The sequence below is a fragment of the Periplaneta americana genome, chromosome 1 (genome assembly GCF_040183065.1).
Source record: "Periplaneta americana isolate PAMFEO1 chromosome 1, P.americana_PAMFEO1_priV1, whole genome shotgun sequence".
Lineage (NCBI taxonomy): Eukaryota > Metazoa > Arthropoda > Insecta > Blattodea > Blattidae > Periplaneta > Periplaneta americana.
In genome coordinates this window covers 66,304,897-66,315,362 of record NC_091117.1, presented here as the reverse complement: position 1 = coordinate 66,315,362, position 10,466 = coordinate 66,304,897, and the positions used below count along the sequence as shown (strand labels likewise).

Below are 10,466 nucleotides of genomic sequence, written 5' to 3'. Positions count from 1 at the left end.
TGAAATAATAATAAATCAACTTACAAAAATAATTTTGGTCCTTAAAAGCCATAAGTAATTTCACTTCTAGATACCTTTTTAAAGATTTAATTTGTTTGTAAATTGCTTAATAATGCTACACTTACACTTATTATTTCTGCAACTCCACGTCTGTCATTGAAAAAATGTATGATACATAACTGTGAAGTCTCTTTTTGGCTCTTGTGTCCTAAATTTAAATAAGAAAAAACAGATATTCAAGAAATGTGAGCTGGTGAAAATTAAATACTCAATTAATAAAATAATTACTACCAAAATAGTATTTTATTAATTCTATACAAAAGATGGATTACACAGAACAGATGGCCAGAAATCATGGATTTATACACAACATACAGCATGAAACGATCATCAAAAAATGCTTTTTGTACACAATAACATCTTTCAAACGAAGTGAAATAGCCAATAAGTTCAATAAATATTATGCTAATAAGTAATAACTATAATCAATAATTATCTACAAGCTGTAAAAGGGAATAAAATAGTATATTGTTGAAATTAGGGAGTATGGTTTATTACGTGTATTTATAATTTTAATTACTTTTTCTACATTTAATTATATTTTAATTTCTATTAGATTAGTTGGTGGTGTGGTTGTTAGTTTTATCTGTGTACGTCAGACTATTAAGCAAAAACTGAAAGAAATATTAAATCTACTATCTACTTTATATAACAATATTTAATCAAGAACTGAATATTACTATTAATTTAATAACATAAGACCCAAAACATCTCCAAGTCCAGACAATACACATGCTGATTTTCTTAAACATGTTGGCAAACAAGCAAACTCACTACTTTTATCTTGTAATCTCATCTAAAATACAATATCTGTCTGGAGAAAATCTATCATAACATCAATTTTGAAAAGCAATTATTCAACTAATATCTTTTCGAGTTATCGACAGATACCACTTACTAGTATGATAGCCAAAATTATGGAAGAGATGATTTCATAGATTGAATTGGTTCCTGGAATCTAGTAACTAACTTTCATTTTATTGGGTTGACTTTAGAGAATTGCATTCAACAAATGGACAGATTTTAAATTTTAGTCAAGATATTAAAGATATTTTAAACAGAAAACAAAACAACTTAACAATTTTAATTTATTTTCAAGGATCATATGGCTCTGTAGATATAAATCACTTAAGAAATTGCAAACTTAGGGTGTCCATGATAAAGTGTTACACTGGGTCAGTGACTTGATTATTTGATTCATTGTCACAAATATGTAAATAGAGACAGATTCATCTGGGCTTCCCACATTGTTGTTTTCAGGAATACATTTTCCAATATTAATGTCGATGGTCTAACTAAAGAAATAGATCTTATGATAATCTCATCATTTGCAGATAATATGGTTGTCTAGAACAAAAAATCACAGTCCACAAATATTAATAAACTGAGCCAAAATCCCAACAGACTTTTTGACTCTACTTGGAGAACTCAAACTTGCTCAATTCAGGGAAACTTTACTAATAAAACACAATCCCAAGTTATTTCAAAATGAATAGTATATAAGTTAACTTACAGATGATGTTAAGAAATGTGATACTTCTCCAGACATTTTAAAAATCATTAGAAACGATAAATGATCTGGTCAGTGAGTGACTACATACAGTATTTTTTATAGATGGATCCTGTTTACCAAGCCATAGATGTAGTGGTGTTGTAGTACAATACCAGTATATTCCCTTTTACAGGGAATTATATTCAAACACTTGTTTGCCCCATTTTAACCGTGACAACGCTTTTTAGCTTTTTAAACATTCTGGTTATTGTATTGTGTTTGTGTTTAGTGAAAGATTTTAGATAAGGGCGCAAATAGCCATAGTAGCTGACGCGCCCTTTTTAAACGCCACTAACTAACTAACTAACTAACTTCAAACACTGACTAATTTTGATAGTGAAAATTTAGATACACTTTTAAGCTTACAAAATCTCCAGTATCGACTTCATAAATCTGAGAAGGCTGTCATACTATCAGATTCAAAATCAGATGTTCTTGCTGCAGTAATGGACGTAACAGCATGAAATCTCAATATTTTACAGTGTTTTAATATTTTAAGCAAAATGGTCGAATTACATCGACGACTGGTACTTCTGTGGATCCATGAACTTTATGGAGTGGGAGGTAATGAGGTAGCTGAAAGGTAGCAAAATTACTGTAAGGTTATCTATACCTGCATCTTACCACACTGTTAAAAGAATAACAAGATCAGAACATGACAATGTGGTAACAAAAATCAGAATGATTCTAAAGCAAATGAAAAAATTGCAATAGGCCATCCGGCGTCTGCTCCACGATGGAGGAAAATCCTCAGAAGACACCAACTAATCAGACCAAATGGGGGATCCAAACTACCCTCGAGTGCAGCTCTGAATTTGCAGGCCAACGAGTCTACCGACTAAGCTACATTGGTGGCTCCACTAAAAATATGAAGTACATGGCACTCAGATTATTAAATTGACAAACCTAAACAATTATTCATCAGTTAAGCTATAAAATATAATACATAGCAAGCAAGTTAATTCAATTTAAAAGTATAAACAATTCAATCAGTTGAAATATACAGAAACTGATAATAAATATCATGCAAATTACTTCACATTACAAGCATAAACAATTCATCACTTGTGGTATACAGCCTACTATTTAATTTACAGCACATACAATTCATCAGTTAAGCTATAGACCTACAGTCTACTATTCAATTTACAGCATATATAATTCATCAATTAAGCGAAACAAAAATATAGCACAATACATAGTAAAAATAATACACCTAATTTAATAACTGAACTTCTATGAAAATCTACAGTGGCAGTACTCATATTATCACAGGCCATGATTGTCTCAAATATTTACAAAGAACTGATATTTCAGAATCTCCCCATGCCATTTCTGAAATCTCAATGAAGATATGGATCATTGTCTTGACTGTTTAACTTTACACAGCTTTCAATCATCTGGTTAAATATTGGAGTGCAAGATAACAAATGACATCAAGTGCTGAACACTTGGTATCAATCAACCAACAACTTCATTACATTAAAGGGGAAAAAAAACTGAAAGAATTAATTGTATATAGACACAACACATAAGACAAGGCCGCTTCAGAACAGTAATTGGCAAGGCTCTGTTGTTTTAGGATTCTTATGTAGATTCAATTTCACCTGAAAGAAAAAAGTAGCATCTATAAGTAGTAGTAGTAGTAGTAGTAGTAGTAGTAGTAGTAGTAGTAGTAGTAGTAGTAGTAGTAAAGATAATAATAATAATAATAATAATAATAATAATAATAATAATAATAATAATAATAATAATGACTGTAAAGTATGGAAATTAATATTGCAATGTAATATCAAAAGGTGATTTCACACCATCAACTCTTATCATTTAGTACAACTCTTATCATTTAGTACAACAAATCTATTATATTCAGTTGCAATCACCAGTAGCTGTTCTTTCCTCCATTTTGTTGTTGGCTGATTTTTCACAAGTCTGCTATGATATGCAGCACTATCCATGACAATAACGCATTGCCCTAATGTTCTCAGGTCAACAACTGTGTTTGCACCCACTTCTCAACTACAGGGCTATTCATAGCACTATGGTAGTCCTGACTTTTCTTTCAATTGCATGAAAAAATTAAATCAGCACCTGCAATAAAAATTATACCTGGGCATATAATTACGTCACATGAATTCACAGCATTTAAATAAAGAAAATAAAACATAACATAACATAACATGACATGACATGAGATCCTCTTTGGTGAAAGGCTTTCCCACGTTTTTATTTAGTCACCAATTTTTATATTTTTGTACCCTGATTTAAAAAATTACTCTTGCCAAATTTATGTAAAATATAAATCAATATAACTTACCGAGTATAAATCCACCTTTCGTTCCGGCATCTAATCTTCCACCCTCATTTGTTGGTCTATGAATAACACCATTCATGTCACTGGAAACTTCACCTGGTTTATTTCATGAATAAGTGGGTGATCATACTTAAAAAAACAGAGAGAGAAAAGCAATTCACATTGACACTCTAAGAGACACAAAAATTTTAAAGACAGGAAAACCGTTCAAGAATTTTATAACTAACCTCTAGTTATAATATGAAACTATTAATTGCAAAACATGTTGTTCCCACCTGAATTCATTACTAGTAGCCTATATTAATTGCAATTTCATATTCCACATAAGTGTTAATCTATTTGTTAGTAAAAAATTCAATCACTCAATGTCTCACAATACATTGAAATTTACCATTCATAAAAATCCAAGTCTCATCCAAGAATACTACGGGTTTAGGGTTCTCACGCTCCACATTTCTTATATATTCTCTTAAAAACGAATAACATCACTTTCTCATACATGTGTATAAGGATCCCCTTTGCTCCATAGAAATTTCATCTCTTTCAAAATTTTTTTCACCGATGATAAGGATACTCTAAATAAATATGTTTCATAATCATCATTCATATGTTCCAGAACTTTTGCTGCTGTTAGTACTTCCCCTGTAACAGTAAATGAAAATTATGCCATATTTTTATACATAGGCCTATGACTAATATCAGAATTACATTGCATAAATCAACACAATAATTCCTGTAACTTCCCTACCTTTATGTAACTTGTCATAAATAAATCTCGCAATTGCATCTTTCGAAAAATCATCAGCATCAGTCACTGGATGTTTACGTAGTCTATGTTTTCCTGGTGTCACGAGTGGGGTCCCCTTGTGTGAATTTATCACTTTCGTGGCTGTAGTTAAGCCAAGCTGTAATAACAAACAATAACATAATACTTCTAAAAATTGTTATATCATAAAATTCATGCATAATACCAACATTTACAGCTATATGAATAGAAAATGATCAACATGTTAGGTTGGGTCTACGATAGGTTTAAGTAGGCTAATATTTAGGTAATTCTCCAGAAAAGCTACACCAAAGAAGGCATAATTTTATTTTGTTTAATTGATTTCTGTGATATTTACATAGTGATGAACACGTGGTTTTAGTGCACAGCCACAAATACTTTCAGCACAAAAATCCTTTGAGACTTACCTGTATATTCTAATGCATTGTTGTAGTCCCTCCCTCAAACTTGTTACTAATTACCAATATAACATGCGAGAGGTCCAGGACGAAGAGAAATGGTTAGTTTCCCAGTAGTGCGTCCTCGTCCTCTCGAGTGTTATATCTTAACAAGTACTTTGGGTGGGGTAGCTTTTCTGAAGAAACACCATATTTAATATTACTTAGACCAGTCATGAATAAATTATTCAGCCAGAGTCAACGTTCCTATGCTTTATAGAGTATGTTATATAGTTATTATATAAAACTGAATTATTTTTAAGCACCATAACAGGCCAACATTCATGTAATATTTGCTGCAATATCAAGTTAATAATTACAATATGACTTGTATTTTCTTCGGCCGATGTGGCATGTAAATTGTGATCTGAACGGTTAATTTAATACCAAAAGAGAAAACTGGAAATTTACTTTCGTGCTGTTTGATTACTTGTTCGTCTAATTTGTAAATGTATTTAAGCTATCACCTACTGCAGTATTACAGTATCTTAAATGTATTTAGTTTGGCAATATGAAAATCACTGACTTGATTAAACATTAGGCCTACCTAAAAATTTGTTTTGTTTGACCACAATCATGAAATTATTAGTGCAAACTCCTAAAACTGAATACCACTTTGAAATGTAGGCTTAAGAATACTTACTCCTAATAATTGTCCTATTCTGGTTGTAATTGCTGTCTCCGTTAGCATAATTCCTTCTTCATTATCTTCTTTCTTCAACTCATTATACACGTGAACTACAGATTTCTGAAGCGTACTCTGAATGCCACACATTTTCTTCCTTGGAGGAGTCACTGCAACACTATTTCATTTTTTTGACATAGTAATAAAAATCTAAACACGAAAGAAATTCATTAAAATTTGAAATAATATTTCTATCCATTACCCACGTGCATTATCACGCCCAAGTATATTATATTCATTCGTACTTATCTGACTATTCTTGAATTATAACCACAACGCAACACATAACATAACTATTATGTATTAATATTAATACTAATATTAATTAATTATTAATAAGTTCGAATTTCACTATCTTCCAGTAACCGGCTGAGAAATCTAGTACAATTTTAATTTCATGGAACTCCAGTACCGGCAAATATTGTCGATATTTGCCTCAGCTGCCAACATACCGGTTACAAAATCACTACCATTTATAGTATTTGTCAGTATCGAAATTCGAAACGAAGTTGGCAAAAGAAAATTCAACCTTCAAACTAGAAAATCACCATAATCCACTAGCATTTGTAGTAATGGGGGAAAAATGGTTAGGTTTCACCCTTAGGGTATCAAGTTACCTGGTCTTCCCTATAACTCCTGGTCGCTGGAAGGAGTGTCGACCATACCGCCGTCACCATAAATGAGGGTAGAGAGAGATGGTGAGTATTCTTTCTCTTTCTAAAAGGGACTAGACAAGTAAATCCTCATGGACTGTAGTCCTGCTAACCTAATCATGTGTCGAATACAGTTTCACGATGGCGGAAACCTTGGACCCATCAGACAGGTTAAATTTTATGACTCTGTTTATCCACCCGCTTCCAGCTAACAAGGGGTAGCCGGCTGGGCTAGTGGTGGCCTAAGAGACCCTTATTGGCTTCTTTCATGTTAAGTAATTTCTGTACAGTTCTCAAAACTAAATTTTCCATTTTTGTAACACATACCTGGTAAGGTTTATCTTGTCTCAGTAGCAATAAAACCAAGTCCCTTCAAATGAGGGTGGAGATTATAGGAGGGTTGTAAATTTTCAGTATTCCTTTCAAAACCTTGTTATTGTACAGCAGTGGTTGCCAAACACCACGAAATTGTGACGTAATTGAAATGCAACCCGCACACCTCAATCGCGGGGAGAGGGGTGGAGTGGGTATCTCCTCAGGTAATGCAGTGAATAACAGTGCAGAGACGAACTGTGACCAAAAAACAAAAGCAATATAATATTCTTCTACTTATTAACTATACACACCTTTTTCCATGTTAATTTTTAATCCTCCTATTCATTATTTTTGTATTATTAATAAAATAAAATGAATTTATTTTCTTATTTACCATAAAAAGAACGTGTGCTTTACATCAGCTGATATTTTAAATTAGAAAAACGTACCAGGCTGGTCACGAAGTTGTAAATTACACTACATACTTAAAAAGAAAAACGTCGAAGTATTTTACTCCAATTAAGACATAGAAGCCGATACTTTTTATTGTTTGTTTATTAATGAAATATTCAACTTGCAGGTAAGGGCGTGTTACTCTTTATGATACGAAGAATAATGACAATGTGCATTGTTCTTTTATACTTCATTTAAAATTTTACAACAAATTAAGTATCTCATATTTTTGCCATCTGCAAAAAATAAATACTTTTTCTCCCATCCTTCTTAAAATTAAGTTACTTATTCTCTGTTTTCGAACAGACGTCGAAACATATTGTATTATCCTACAGACTTGTAACATTACATGTGTACGTCCGCTGCTGATAAATGTCTTTACTTATAGCGAAGTGATGGCTGTAAACGGAGGGTGGGGGTATGATGCCATCGTTACGCTTGAGTGGAGTCAGGGGCATGTGTCGCGACACAGCTTTTGGCGATCACTGTTGTACAGGCTACCGGAACTCAATTTCTTGAAAGACAAACTCAGTGACGGAACTACACAGTACGAAGAGAGATATTTTGTAATTTTATTTTGCGCTACAGAATGATGATGGTAGCCACTGGATGGATGGACGGCATCGCTCCATTGCCCCATCGCCATAACAATACAGACGAAGTAAGACATATCTCCTTTCTCTCTCTTTTCACAGTGAGACAAGATACATCACACTTGCAAACCAAGTTCTGTCCGCAGTCAGGAGGTAAAGCAAGTTTTAGGACTGTGAAACAGCTGTCCATGTCCGTGTCTGAGAGTGCCCGTAAAGGAGAGTTAAATTTATCATTATTTCCATATTATTTTAGTTTGGACATAACAATCTGTCCGTATTTGAGGAGTGTCCGTATCTTGGGGGTGTTCGTAAGGAGAGGTTTCATTATATCTCCAAGAAAGGTTCCTGAAACCTTAACTTTGTTCACTATAAATATGATTCCGCCATCATTGGGGTTCGAACCCTGATCCAGGTCATCGTAAACCAGTTTTTTTGCCAACTGAGGTACCAAGCTTATTCGTATGAAAGGAGGATTAAGAGATGACTTGTGATGAATGTCCAGTCATTGCACAGCAACGTACAAGTAAGAGTATCTGAATGTTCCCAACGATGAACGAACAATAGCTGCTTAGAAAGTCATGAGTTACCATATTTGTGGTTTTCTCTTGTAGATCTGTGATCAGCAGAAAACAAGTTAATGCATAATTGCCTCTGTAATTTGTAAAGGATTTCGTTAGTCTATAGGCTACTCTATATTATGAATCGTTTATGAGAACGTTCGATACTCGTCTATTCAGGGTGGAAGTAATAGAACTGCAGATTTTAACAGCTTTACAGTGTATTTCTTGGATAGAGTATAACAAAAGATTCTAAGAGGCCTACCATATTATTCCCAAATGAATACTTTTCTTAGAAAAAGAAATCCCCTAAATGTTACTCGGTAAGTTCTGTGCGTACGATTCTGATTTTTATTCTTATCATTAGAAAAACTGAGAAGAAACGAATAATTTCGAGGGAAAAATTGTGCTAAGGCCTGGTATCGAACCCGGGACTTTTGGTTAAACGTACCAACGCTCTACCCGGGAACTCTACCAGACACTGATCCAATTTTTCCCTCTATATACACAGACTTCAAAGTGGGCTGACAACCGTCAAGCAACCAACATTGAGTGCACACTATCTCTGTGTGACAGAATACCACAATTTAAGTCACACAGAATTAGTGTGCACTCAGTGTTGGTTGCTTGATGGTTGTCAGCCCACTTTGAGGTCTGTGGATATAGAGGGAAAAATTGAATCGATGCCTGGTAGAGTTCCCGGGTAGCTCAGTTGGTGGAGCGTTGGTACGTTTAACCAAAGGTCCAGGGTTCGATACCCGGTCCCGCAACAATTTTTTCCTCGAAATTATTCAAATCAACTGTACAGGGAGTTATACCTGAAAATTTGATTTGATAAGAAACGATTTATCCCTTTGCAGTTTTTAAATAAAATGGACGGTTTTCTTACAAATTGGATGAAAAGATTAACACATCTTTATTTCCTGCTATTAGTAAGTCTAGTAACTCTACTGCAGTGACTAAGGGCCGGAATGCTGCTATTCAGACCTGAGTTCGTAGGTGTATTCGTAGATAAGCAGGCGATGTGCTGTTGCCAAATTACGCAGACTTTTTAGCCTAATTTTCTAATTAATCGTCCGCTTAATACAACACGCATAGTAGTTTTTTTTATTTATTTCACTGCAATCTATTTCCCCCCTCAATTTGCACAGTTATATAATTTCCACTCCAATATATGTATTCACTTGCAAGACTATAGCCAATGGAAGCGTTATGTATGCAGTTCCAACTCAATTTTGACGTGCAATGCGTTATCGGAGACTTTAAAATAATCTGATAACTTCAACACGTTAGTATAAATTGCTCGAGGTAAGAACCCCTTGCTAGACGGTACGGTGTTGTTTCGTACTGTTAATTTGTCACTAAAATTGCGTGTCTTAATTTCAGCACCTAGTAGCAACTTTGTTCTTTGAAAGTACTCTATTACGCCCTTATCGCTGTCTGACGTCTGTTCATCTGTCAAGGTGGGGTTAATGCATTTCTTGAGATAGAAGAACCTACGAGGCGAAGACTGTTTCCACTGATTGGAAGGGTGAAGATGGTGATGAAGTGTAAAATGGGGGAGCATTATCTTAAGCTCACGACTTCTAAAATTCGGAAGAAAAGCAAGATACAGGCATGCAGATACAGAGTGGATGGAGATTAAGTGCATATATTTTAAAAACCTAAATCTAAAAGTCACAAAAGTTAAGAAAGGTCTTGATACATATTTCCTTGTCTTCATGGTTTACGTCTTAATTTTCATTCTTCTTCAGAATTTTAAATACCAGGTGTTGACAAATCATGAGATTATGCCTTGACTTTCCTTTAAGCATACGAAATACTTTTCCATGAGCTTCATTTGCTGGCATCTACCGGCCAGTCCTCATGTGTTTTCTTCAGACGTGCTGCCACCTTCCGGCAATCATATCTTGTTCGTATATTGCCATGTACTGGCCATATCTGAGAGTCTTGAGGTCTGTCTGCTGTGAATAAATGGGGAACTGCATGTTAACGCTGTTATTGCATAGATAACTGTTCTTAAATATAGTATTATATGTTATAAAATGTCAAATTTTGAT

At 34.0% G+C, this 10,466-nt stretch overlaps 1 long non-coding RNA gene across 1 annotated transcript; it reads right to left on the bottom strand.

The window, feature by feature from the left end:
* Nucleotides 1–504: 504 nt before the first annotated feature.
* LOC138696446 (uncharacterized) lies at nt 505–6,471 on the bottom strand. The gene is made up of 4 exons (XR_011331383.1): nt 4,675–6,471; nt 4,318–4,568; nt 3,496–4,055; nt 505–3,219 (listed from the first exon to the last, which is right to left on the bottom strand). It is a non-coding gene; the product is annotated as an uncharacterized lncRNA (long non-coding RNA).
* Nucleotides 6,472–10,466: the final 3,995 nt, after the last annotated feature.